Here is a 13,803-nt window from a genome sequence, read left to right on the forward strand (position 1 = left end):
TGACATTTGAGAAAGTTTTTACCTGTATTAAAACATATGTTGTAGTCTTCATTAGGATTCCTATTTGAGCACAAAAAAATATCTGCAAGAAAACGCAAATAGCAGCAACAGTGAAGAGCACTGGCTTAGGTCAAACAGACTTCAATTTAATCTGAGCTCCCCCTTTGCCAGCTGTGGGACATAAAACAACTGGCTTAACCTTCACTCGTCTAAATGTCGTCATCTGCCAAATGGGTGTAATAGTAGCTCCTATCTCCTAGAGATGTGAGAATAAATTAATCTGTGTGAAATCCTTGGAAGTGTGTGAGGCACACAGACAAGCTTGTGGATGTTATTATTGATCCCACTGTTATTATTATTATTCATTATTTTTAACTGACTCTGATTTACTTTTATAAAATAAAATAATACATGCCTGATATGGTTTGGCTGTGTGCCCACCCAAATATCATCTTCAATTATAGCTCCCATAAATCCCATGTGTTGTGGGAGGGACCCGCTTGGAGATAATTGAATCATGAGGGCAGTTTCCCCCATACTCTTTGTGGTAGTGAGTAAGTCTCACGAGATCTGATGATTTTATAAGGGTTTTCCCCTTTTGCTTGGCTCTCATTCTCTCTTGACTGCCATCATGTAAGATGTGCCTTTGTTCTTCCCTCAACTTCCGCCATGATTGTGAGACCTCCCCAGCCATGTGGAACTGTGAGTCCATTAAACTTCTATTTCTTTATAAATTACCCCGTCTTGGATATGTCTTTATCAGCAGTGTGAAAACAGACTAATACAATGTTCACAATAGAAAAATGTAGATTGTAAAGAAGCACAAAATAGAGTCTTCTTCTGACTGCTACCACCCACCTCTCTGTTAATGGCTCTTATGTATCGTCTCTCAAATTATTTTAGGAACCAGCTTATATATGATCCTTTCTGAAGCTTCATGCAGAGCAATCAGACCTTGCCCTCTGTTTGCGATTTTGTCACTTAACATTTTATCTTGAATGGCTTTCTCTATCCACACATCTACATCACTCTCATTCTTTATAATAACTGTATCATATTCCACTGTATACATGTACTACAATTTATATAAACATCCTTTTGCAGTTTTTTTTTTTTTGCAATTATGTCTGTTAGGAAATGTCCTAATGTAGTATAATTTCTGGATTAAACTAAGTGTATTTTCTACTTTGGTATATTTTGCTGAATTACCCTCCCAAAAAGTTTGCATTAATTTACTACAGTGGTATTTAATGCATTTGGGTATGGCTCTGAAAACATGTATGTAAATGATCTGTTTGAAATAGATTTTTAAATTAAATTCACTAGGGATATGATTTGCTTTAGCAGGGTTCATGACCCTTTGTGATAAGTTTTGAAAGATGTAGATTCTCATTTTTCTGATGATGTGCATTCAAGAAAGTGCTGAGGTGTACACATTTTTAGAGGAAGCATGTCTTTGGGAGACTGAACAATGGCCAGCCAATAATGTTCACAACCCAATCCTTTGATTTCAGCCCAGTGAAACTCACACCAGACTTCTGACCTCCAGAGCTAAGATTATAAATGGGTGTTGTTTTAAGTCACTAAGTTTATGGTAATTTGCTACAGCAGCAGTAGGAGACAAACCATTCATGTATCCCAGATGAAGATTCAGCTATGTGGGCACATGCCCTCTGTAAGAATGTATGACAGCACAGCTTTAGAAAACCAAAAGCTGGCCAGGTGCAGTGGCTCATGCCTGTAATCCCGGTACTTTGGGAAGCTGAGGCAGGAGGATCACTTAAGGCCAGGAGTTCGAGACCAGCCAGGCCAATATGGCGAAAGCCCATCTCTACCAAAAATACAAAAATTAGCTGGGCATGGAGGTTCATGCCTGTAATTCTAGCTACTCAGGCAGCTGTGGCAGGAGAATCATTTGAACCTAGGAGGTGCAGTAAGCCAAATTGGTGCCACTGCACTCCAGCCTGGGTGACCGAGCTAGACTCCATCTCAAAAAACAAACAACAACCACAAAACCCAGAAAACCAAAAACCTTTAGTACACAAAGTAGAAAAACATTGAACCGGTCACATTTGGAGCAATACAACAGACCTGGAGGTCAGGATACTAAGCAAAATAAGCCAGACATGGAAAGACAAATACTGTATGATTTCACTTCTATGCAGAATCTAAAATAGTCAAACTCATAGAAGCAGAGACTGGGTGGTTCCCAGAGGCTGAAGGCAAGAAGGGGTAAATGGGGAAGTGTTGGTCAAAGTGTACAAAGTTTCAGCTATGCAAGATAGATAAGTTCTGGAGCTCTTCTGTACAAGATAGGGTCTATGATTGACAATATTACATGGTATACTTAAAAATGTTCTAGAAGGATAGATCTCACATTAAATTCTCTTACCACAAAAGGAACAACAAACTAACAAAAAGTAAAATGAACAGGAGGAAATTTTGTAGGCAGTAAATAAGTTTGTTGCATTGATTATTGGTAATGGTTTCAGGGGTATATCCTTATCTCCAAACACATCAAGTTATATACATTAAAAATCTACAACTTTTTGCCTGTAGTCCCAGTTACTGAGGAAGCTGGGGCAGAAGGATCACTTGAGCCCAAGAGTTCAAGGCTGCAGTAAGCTATGATAGCGCCACTGCACTCCAGCCTGGGCAGCAAAGCAAGACTGTTTCCAAAAGAAAAAAGAAAAAAATTTACAACTTTTTGTTATGTCAATCATACATCAATAAAGTGGTTTAGAAAGTGTTGAGCAGGCCACTCCAGCTCCCCATCCTCCACTGCCCTAGACTCCAATTGTCTCCATGGAGCGCCCAGTGTTCCAAGAAGCAGATTGAAAACTATTCCTTCAGTAAATGAAACAAGCTTTCCTTTAAAATTTGAGCATGTATTAGTAAATCTGATCTTAAAAACAAACATTTATTTTCACTTGGTAAATTTGTTTTTGTTTTTGTTTTTGTCTTTGAGACAGTCTCGTTCTGTCACCAAGGCTGGAGTGCAGCAGCAAAATCGTAACTCACTGCAGCCTGGATCTCCTAGGCTCAGGTGACCCTCCCACCTTAGCCTCCTGAGTAGCTGCAACTGTGGGTGCATGCCACCACACTCGTCTAATTTTTTATATATGTATATTTTTTAGTAAAGATGAGGTCTTGCTATGTTGTCCAGGCTGGTTTCAAGCTCCCAGGCTCAAGCAATTCTCTTGCCTCAGCCTCCCAAAGTACTGGGATTACAGGCATGAGCCACCATGCCCAGCTTTGGTAAGTATTTTTTTTTTTTAACTTGGTAAGTACTATATATATTTTTTTCTATTTTCAGGGATGCTATACTGTGCTAGGCTCTGGGACACAGCAGTATACAAGACACACTTACTCTCCCTCCCCCAACCCCACACCTCCCCACCCCCGCCCCAGCACAGGTTAAAGTGCAGTAAGGAATGTAGCCAATTCCAATGTAACGTGACAAATGTTTTGATTGATAGGGAAAGAGTAGGGAAAGATTAAAGTGCAGTAAGGAATGTAGCCAATTCCAATGTAACGTGACAAATGTTTTGATCGATAGGGAAAGAGTAGGGAGCTGTGCAGATGAACAGAACAGGTACTGTCCATGGTCTCATGTGAGGAGCAGGTTAACAGAGATCTTCCTGAAGATGTCCAAGCTGAGAACAAGCAGAGTGACCCAGCCTAGAATGACCCAGTGCAGGCATAGAGGAAGGGACTGGGTAAAAGAAAGAGGGTGGAATGCAGATAATTATTCCCACTGAAAGAACAGCATTTCCAAAGACTTAAAAGTGAGAGTCAGGTAAATTTGGAGAACCAGAAGCAGTTTGGCATGGCTGAAGCGCAGAATGCCACGGTAAAATGGAAGAAAGTGAGGCTGAAGCTTCTGAGAGGCCTTGCTGTTTCTATAAAGGTACTTCCGGTTTATCATCTTGTCCAGGCAGCCCTGTAGGTCTGGGGTGGAGCCTCCTTTGCATTTTGAAGAATTACTCTGGCCAGAATGAGGAGGACAGATGAGAAGGAGGAGTACTGGAGGTGGGACGAGCAGTGAGGGGGCTACTGCAGGAATCAAAGCTCATCTTGGTGGATCTAGACACAAGGGAATGACTGGAAGCGAGGTTTAGGTCACACGCTTGGCAGGTCCTGGTGATGAGTGGATATATAGGGAATGTGGCAGGAAGAGAGAAATTCAAAAAAGACACCCGGATTCTTGTCAGGTAACCTAGGAAACTTCTATCCTAGAAGCTGAGTTTGAGAACTTGGAGGAGGGTATTCTCTCAGAGAGGTCCAGTAAATCGATGCATAAATAGATCTGAAGGCCCAGAAATTAATTTGGGATGGAGCTACAGACTTACAAATTACAATTCATTCCTGTTATACTTTTTACAAGCATAACAAGTGTAATGTAACAAGTTATGCCTGGTAAGTGTTGAGCAAAGCATGGTGGCTCATGCCTATAATCTCAGTACTTTGGGAGGCCAAGGAAGGAAGATCACTTAAGCCCAGGGGTTTGAGACCATCACGGGCAACATAGTGAGACCCCGTATCTATCAAAAAAATTAGCTGCTGTGGTGGTGCACACCTGCGGTCCCAGCTACTGGGAAAGCTGAGGCAGGAGGCTCAGTTGAGCCTAGGAGGTTGAGGTTGCAATGAGCCATGATCATGCCACTGTACTCCAGCCTGGGTGACAGAGCCACACCCTGTCTCAAAACAACAACGACAAAAGCAAAGATAGTGAGTTAAATTACCTAGGGAGAGGGTGTAGAATGGGAAGAGAGTTTAGGACAGAATTCTGGGGAAACCAAAGAATAAAGGACTAAAGGAAGAGAAGCCACCGTGAGGCTGAAGAGGAGCAGCTGCCAGGGAGGAAGAAAGGCAGTCAAGTGTGAGGAAGTGGTTAGCAGAGCCAGATGCGGTGCCGTGGAGGGTTAAATACGATGATCACAGAAAACGTCTCTTGAATGTAGTACAGAAGGAGGTCTTGATCTTCACTCAAATAGTTCCAATAGTGTGATGGGGGCAGAAGGGTGACCACAAGATTTGAAAGTGACTGGGAACTGAGATCTGGTGATAAGGGATGCAATTCAGAGCACAGGTGGAAGCACTAACCTCAAATGAGGGAAGGGAAATGCTCAACTGTAAGAGAAGGAAAAGAGGAAAAGATGGGTGCATTTATATTTTCATTAAGACAAGATTTTGGCAAGACTTCAAATATTAGAGAATGACCCTCTGATATCCAAATTATAAGAAAGTGCAATTTGCATTCTTATTTATTTTTATTTTGTTGAGATGGGGTCTCACTCTCTCGTCCAGACTGGAGTACAGTGGTGCGATCTCAGCTCACAGCAACCTCCACCTCCCAGGCTCAAGCGATCCTTCCACCTCAGCCTCCCAATTAGCTGGGATGACAGGTGCATGCCACCACGCCTGGCTAATTTTTTGCATTTTTGGTAAAGGGGTTTTTGCCATGTTGCCCAGGCTGGAGCAATTCGAATTCTTGAGTTGTCTTATATGACAGAGACAGGACAGACAAAGATTAATTTTGGCTTTACCTAAGGAGGAATTTGTTAATAACTATAGCTACTAAAAATTGAATGCTTGTGTTAGTAAATTGTGAGTTCCCTGTCACTGGTATGACTGAAATAGAGGCAGTAGCTTCTTTAAGAAAGAGTAAAGAGTAAAATGGGGATGGCAGGGTTGGAGGTTGGAAAACAGAGGATTAACCACATGCTTTCTAATGTCCCTTTCTATCCTTGACATTCAACCCTGCAAACTACAGCAAGCATGTTATGTATTGAGTCTCTTCCCTCTTGATTCCTTTTGGCTGGTGGTTAACATTTCATCCTGCAGATCCAGCCTTCAGATCCAGAAGCAGTCCCAGATATTTCAGAACTAAAAACTGCATAGTCTCCAGGGTGGGGACTGGAATTAGGCCTCTGACCCTTGCTTAGTTTCCAGAGTGTATGAGTTGAGCCTTGGGACTCCCTGGATGCCCACAACACTGCAGCTTTCCTCCAAATCACCACAAGTGCCCATTCCAAGTGGCGTTGTCTCACTTATTGTTGAGCACCTGCTATGTTCCAGATGCTGTGCTAAATGCTAAATATATGATGATGAAAGCACATTCCATGAGGACACGATTTTTGTCTAAAAACAGTTCACTGATGTATCCCCAGCACCTAAAATGGTGCCTGGTACAATGCAAGTCTTGATAAGTATTTTTTCAATGAATGCCACAGACTGTCTTCTCGAATCCAGTGTACAAGACAAGCATATACACTGACGACTGCAGTATAACATGGCAAGTACTGTTATGGAAGCTCATAGGAAGCACAGAAGGGGAATACTTCCTTAGCCTGGGGATTTTTTTTTTTTGGTATTTTGGTTCCCAACTAGCATTGGAGCACAAGCCTGAATCAAAATCTGCCTGCTGACTTGCCAGCCTTTGCCACACTTGTCTACCCATAAAGCAGAACCATGTCACTCTACCCTAAACCAGTAGCTTCAGTCAAGGCACTCATCTTGGGTCCCTTGGGACCCCTCTGCCATTGAGGCACTGCCACCATCATGACCACGAGTGGATATTGCTCCTGACCAGAGAGGTAGGCACTCATACCTACCAGGTCAGATCACACCTACCAGGTCGGAGTCCTTAGAGAGATGAATGCCAGTCTCAATTGCAACATATTAGACATTGTATCTTTGACAGCTGGCTGAGCTCTTAGAGGGCAAGGCACATTGCCAGGAGAATGCCTCTAGCACCAGCCACACTCCTGCCCCTGTGCTGCCCGCCTTGGAGTCCCAGTATGATTCACAGGATGTTCAAACAAGTTCTCTAGGAATTAACAATCCAGCCACTAGCCCAGCTCATTTGCTTTCTAGCATGTGTTACTAGGAACACTGAAGTGTCATCATAAAGAGAGGGACATGGTGGTAGGAGCATGAGCTTGAGACCCAGACAGCTTCTTTGCCTCCTTTGTATGACTTTGGGCAAGTCACCTTAATTCTCTGGTTCCCCATCTCTCCCTTCTTTTTAATTTTTTTCCCTATTTTGACATATCAAGCATACAGAAAAGTTGCAAGAATAGTAAAAAGAATTCCCAGAAACCCTTCATCCAGATTCCCAAAATGGCAACTGTTTCTGCAATTGCTTCATCCTTTCCTCAGTCACTATCTGTGGGTGCTTGTGTGCACATATACCATGCATCTCAATTTTTTTCTGAACCACTTAAGAATAGGTTGCAGACACCCTCTTTCCCCTACATACTTCAATATGTATTTATAAAAACAAGGAATTCCTCAAGTAACCAGAGTACAGTTTTCAAAATAGAAAATTAACATTGAAACAAATACTATTATTTAATCTACAGACCTGTTAAGGTGTTGTCAATGTTTCAAAAATGTCCCTTATAGCAAAAGAAAATCCCAGATCATGCATTTCATTCAGTTGTCATGTTCTTTTTTTTTCCCCCCCACTCTTCTGCTGAAAGAGAACGTTGTCATGTTTTTAAAGATTCCTTTAATCTGGAACATTTTCTGAGTCTTTCTTTGAATTTCATGATATTGGCATTTTTATAAAGTATAGCACAGTAATTTTGTAGAATGCCTCTAAGTTTGGGTTTGTCTGATGTACCCTCAAGAGTAGATTCAGAGGCTGGGCGCGGTGGCTCACGCTTGTAATCCCAGCACTTTGGGAGGCCGTGGCGGGTGGATCATGAGGTCAGGAGTTCGAGACCATCCTGGCCAACATAGTGAAACCCCATCTCTACTAAAAATACAAAAAATTAGCCAGGCTTGGTGGCAGGCGCCTGTAATCCTAGCTACTGGGAGGCTGAGGCAGGAGAATCACTTGAACCTGGGAGGCAGAAGTTGCAGCAAGTCAAGATCGCATCACTGCTCACCAGCCCAGGAGACAGTGGGAGACTTCGTCCCCCCAAAAAAGAATAGATTTAGATTATTCACTTTTGGCAGAATGACACAGAGGTGTTGCTGAGCTCTTCTCAGTGCATTGTGTAAGAGGTATGTATTAGTTCGTTTTCACACTGCTATAAAGAAATACCTGAGACTGGGTAATTTCTAAAGGAAAGAGGTTTAATTGACTGTGGTTCCACATGGCTGGGGAGACCTCAGGAAACTTACAATCATGGCAGAAGGTGAAGGAGAAGCAAGCACCTTCTTCACAAGGCAGCAGGAGAGAGAAGAGCGAAGGAGGAACTTCCAAACACTTATAAAACCATCTGGTCTCATAAGAACTCACTCAAAATCATGAGAACAGCATGGAGGTAACCGCCCCCATGACCTAATCACCTCCCACCTGGTCGCTCCCTTGACACATGTGGATTATGGGGATTACAATTCGAGATGAGATTTGGGTTGGGGCACAGAGCCAAACTATATCAAGGTATATGCTGCTGGTTAGTCCCATTGCTAGTAATGTTAACTTTGACCATTTTCTAATGTGGTGTTCTGCAGTTTTCTCAACTGCTGTATTTTACCCTTTGTATTTAAAGAAAGATCTTGTGGGGATGCCCATTACTCCTTAAACAAGATGAATCAGTTATTATACTGGCTGGCAAAGGTTGATTTTTATAATTCCAACACTCTTTCTAGATGTACGAGTTGGCAGTCCCTTGTAAGAAAGAATTTACCTTGTCCCCCAATTGGCTTGTTTTACTCGAGACTCATGAAGTTTAATTTACTAATAGAGTAAAATCCTTTAATTTACTACCTTTATTTTGATACTCAAATTGTCCCTGGTTTTGCCAATGGGAGCCCCTTCGAGCTGGCTCTTTTATATTTTTGGTATGTCCTCATCATCCTTTGGTATGATGAAATGTCCCAGGTTTATCTTATTCTTTCTGTAAACTACCCCTGCTTAGCCATTTTTATTTTCAGAGAAACCTGGCTGTTTTTAGTGAAGAACGGTATTTAGAAAACAAGATCTAGTGCTAAGAGGTGAACCCCATTGTTAGTGGGATTTCATTTTTTTTCTAGGTACTCTCAGAGGACAGACCTGAGTGGGAAGGAGAAGGGGGAGTCATGGAGTTGGGGGAGAGAGAGACAGAATATATACATACATACATATACATATATACATACATATATATGTATGTACATACATGTGTAGGTCTGTATATGTGTGTGTGTCTTTGTGCACAGTATATATAGAGATAACATATACATACACATACATACATATATTCTGTACATACACGTGTATGTGTATATATTCTGTCTATACACATACAAATATGTATATATTTTGTACATACATGTGTATGAATATATATTCTATCTACTGTATATATATACACAGATATGTTTGTATGTGCATATTCTATCTACTTTGTATATATGTGTATACAGATATGCATATATGTATGTATATATTCTCTCTCTACTGTTTGTATATATTCTGTCTATATATACTGTGCAGTTATATGCACAGAGGCACACACACACATATACAGACCTACACATATCTATATCCATTTGTACCAATTTGTCTATGTCCCCATGAGTCACACTGATATCTACAATTCTAGTCCCCTCTTCAGATTTATCACTATCTTCTCCAACAGTGAGAATTCTGGATCCCAATATCAACAATGTACGTATTTATTTATTTGTTCAATTCTAGAATATACAAGTAGTTCCAGAATTACTAACCTATATTTCTGGATAAAAAAGAGGTCTACTAATTGGAGTTCAATATTTGTTTAGAGGTCTTTTTGCCTTTAGCCTGAAGGCAAGTAATCTAGGTATTGTGTTCAACATTTGCTTGAGTTAATTTTTTCTCCCTTCTTGAGTGTGATTATTTTATTCATTTGATTTATGTAGGTCAATTCATTTGTTTCCAATTGTATTTAGTTTTAGGCTATCCTCCCCTTCTTTGTGGGTTTTTACATTTTTATTTATTTATTTATTTGAATGTGAGAAACAGTAATATTATGGGTTAAATTGTGTTCCACCTCCCATCCCCTAATTCATTATTGAATTCCTAAGCCGCAGTACTTCAGGACTCACCCTTATTTGGAAATAGGGTCGCTGCAGGGGTAATCAAATAAGTTAAGATGAAGTCATACTGGAGTAGGTGGGTCAATATGACTGGTGGGACACCAGTATGACTGGTGTTCTTATAAAAAGGGAGAATTTGGGCCCAGAGACATCCATACAGGGAGAACATCATGTGAACCGGTGTTACTCTGCTATGGGCCAGGGAAATACCAGAAGCTAAGACAGAGGCCTGGAACACATTCTTCCTAGTGCCTTCGGAGGAAGCATGGCCCTGCCGGTGCCTGGATGCAGACTTCTAGGCTCCAGAACTGTGAGGCCACAAATTTCTGCTGTTTATGCCACTTAGTCTGTGGTACTTTGTTATGACAGCCCTAAAAACCTAATACAATTAATATAGTTCCAGAAGTCAGGTCTATAAAAAGAAGGTGTATTCAGAGAAATGACCCTTTCCGATTGTTTTCTTTACTTTCTACCCAACTCTCACCATGCCCAGTAGCAACCAATATCTTTATCTTAGTCTCTGATTTTTTCTTCTTGAGTTTCTTTTCACTCAAGCTTATAGTTCAATGTATATGTTTTTATTTTTTTCTGGAAATCACTCTATATTACTTCCCACAGATCTTATTCATTCTTTTGTATGGCTCCATAGTAGTCCATTTTGTAGATATGGCATTTTGTGTGTACATTGTGGGGAAATCCATTTTGTGTGTAGACGCGTCCACTTTGAAGAATAGTTTCTTCAACTATTCTCCTATGTGTGGGCATTTAGGCATTTTCAATGCAAACAATGCTGCAATGAATAACCTTGTGCATTTACATTTTTGTATTGGTGAGGGTATATCTTTAGAGTAGATTTCTAGAAGTGGGATTCTTTGATCAAAAGGTAAATACATGTGTAGTTTTTTAGGTATTGTGAAATTCTCCTCAAGAAGGCTGCATTCCCTTTAGCGACATATGAGAGTTCCTGTTTTTCCATAGCCTAACAAATAGAGTGTGTTATGTATTTTTAAATGTTTCCTAATCTAATAATAAATGACATATCAGTGTAGTTTTAATTTGCATTTTTCTTATCATGAGTGAAGTTAAACCTTTTTTCATCCATTTTTATACCCTTTTGCGAATTGTTTCTACATTTCCTTACATTTTTCATTTGGATTTTTAAAATCTTTTCACTCTCAATTTTGAAGAATGTTCTATATATTACAGAAGTTCACCCTTTTTCTGTGTGATAGAAGTGTTTTCATCCAGTAAGTCAGTGGTTTTTTTGACTTTATGATGCTTTTTGCTGTCTAGATTTTCTTTTTCATTTTTACATAGTTAAAATCATCCTTTTTTTTTTAAAATTACATCCAGATTTGGAGAATCCGTTAGGCCTTTTCCAGCTTAAAGAGTAATTTATCCAGATTTCCTTATTGTACCTGATGGTTTCTTTTCTTTTTTTTTTTTTTTAACAATAGGTTCTTTATCTGTTTGGGGTTTATTCTTTTCTGTCAGGTGAGTTATATATCTGATGTTATCTTTTTTTCAAATGGCTACCAGTTGCCCCAGAACCATTTATTAAAATTCATTCTTTGCCTTTTTGATGTAAGATGCTCCCTTTATCATATACTAAAGTTTCAAATATGCTTGGATTTCTTTCTGGACTTTTGTTCTATTCAACCTATCTGTCAACATCTACTAGTAATATGCTTTTTTCATTATAGAGGCTTTATAATATGTTTTCTTTCTTGTTTTTTTTTTAGAATAGAATGAGGCAAGTATGTTTTAATATCTAGTAGAGCTAGTATTCCCTCAAAGCTTTTTTAAAAGTGTTTTTCTGGATATTCTTGCATGTTTATTTTTCCATATGAAGTTTGCAAAATTTTTTAGTGATATTGCATTAAATTTATAAATTTGCTTAAAGGAATGACATCCTCATTTTTATGATGTTGAATCTTCCCATCCAAAAATAAGGATGTTTTTCTGTTTGTTCAAGTCTATTTTTATATCTTTCAAGAGTGTTTAAAGTTTTGCACTATAAATTTTGTACACTAATTGTTAAATTTATTTCTAAGTACTTTATCTTCTTTGTTGCTAGTGTTAATGGGGCTTTGTCTGCCCTGTGTTCTCCAACTGATTATCCTTTATGTAAATGATTGCAGCCTGCCCACACCTCCGAGGCTGGCCCTGTGGACCAGTTGGCCTTATTTCTTCAGTGGAAATCTAGTCACTATGATGTGGTAGTTGGTGTGTTGTCACCTTGCTATAACCATAAACTTCAAAATGTGATAAGCAGCTGGCTGATCATTGGATACAACATCCTGCATTAAGTCAACGTGTGCTTGTCAAATTCATAATAGATGCCCATGGCTGCTAAGGGCCTGTGGAAGACCAGGAGGATCCCTACTACTCAACATCACAAATCCAGCTTTGAATCAGGAAATTGAGGCATTCAGTCTTTCTGAAGACACTTCATCAGGGTTCGCTGAGGACTGAGTTGTCAGTGTGAGTTTCCAAGTTCTCTACACGATCCTTATTACCAGTCTTGGGGTGTTCTACAATGCCAATGATGTGGGTTTCCAGAGGAACGTCGCTCTCAAGCTTTCTCAGGCAGAACGGGAAGAGGCCCCCTTCATTGTTCACTAGAGTCCTCCAAGCCATGGTGTGCAGGTGAACAAGTTGTGTACAAGCACATGGAACAATTCATCTTACCAGAGAGCTTTGAAGGTACAATTGTATGGGAGAGTGAAGACCTCCACAACTTTGTGTTAAGAAATCTTCACAAAGTGACACTGAATATGGAGGGGGGATTCTTGGAGTCATTACAGCTGGGGAGGGTGCATTGCCTCATGAATTACTGGAAGGTATGGAGGGAGTTGGAGTTGTTTTAGATGCCTTATTGAAGGAGGAAAACATCATCTATGATGATATTGTTTTTGTGGATGTTGTCAACACTCATTGAAATATACCTGCAAAATTATTGAACTTTATAGATGGACTATGGAAACAACCAACTTTGATTTGTTGCTAAAGACAGACGATGACTGTTACATAGGCTTGAAAGCTGTATTTAATAGAATTTCTCAAAAGAATCTGAATAGGTCTAATTTTGGTGGGGATATTTCAGACTGAATTGGGCAGTTGACGGAACCAGGAAGTGGCAGGAGTTGGAGCACCCTGGTCATGCTTACCCTGCCTTTGCATGTGGGTCGGGGTATGTGATCTCCAGGGACATCATCAACTGGCTGGCAGGCAACTCCAGGAGGTTATAGACCTGTATGTCTATGTATGCATAAGCACTTGGATGGCAGCCACAGGACCTAACAGTTACCAGCACAGCATGTGACTGTGTGAGAAGACTTGTCAGACAGGAATATTGTCTTCCCCACAGTATTCTCCACAGGAGCTGACAGAACTGTGGAAACTGAAGGAATTCTGTGGTGATCCTTGTCAATCTGAAGCAATATAACAGGATTTGAATTAGCAGTGTCTAAACTCGGGTAGGTGATATGGTTTGGCTGTATCCCCACCCAAATCTCATCTTGAATTGTAACTCCCACATTTCCCACATATCATGGGAGGAACCTGGTGGGAGGTAATCAGATCATAGGGGCAGGTCTTTCCCGTGCTGTTCTCGTAATAGTGAATAAGTCTCACAAGATCTGATGGTTTTAAAAATGGGAGCTTCCCTGCATAAGCTCTCTCTCTCTCTTTCTCTTCTGTCATCCATGTAAGACACGGCTTGCTCCTCCTTGCCATCCACCATGATTGTGAGGCTTGTCCAGCCACGTGGAACTGTAAGTCCATCAA

At 40.3% G+C, this 13,803-nt stretch overlaps 1 pseudogene; it reads left to right on the plus strand.

Annotated features, from left to right (window-relative positions):
* Nucleotides 1–13,462, plus strand: part of LOC100609189 (UDP-GalNAc:beta-1,3-N-acetylgalactosaminyltransferase 2-like) — a 91,498-nt pseudogene extending 78,036 nt beyond the window's left edge.
* Nucleotides 13,463–13,803: the final 341 nt, after the last annotated feature.

The sequence above is a fragment of the Pan troglodytes genome, chromosome 5, assembly GCF_028858775.2.
Source record: "Pan troglodytes isolate AG18354 chromosome 5, NHGRI_mPanTro3-v2.0_pri, whole genome shotgun sequence".
Lineage (NCBI taxonomy): Eukaryota > Metazoa > Chordata > Mammalia > Primates > Hominidae > Pan > Pan troglodytes.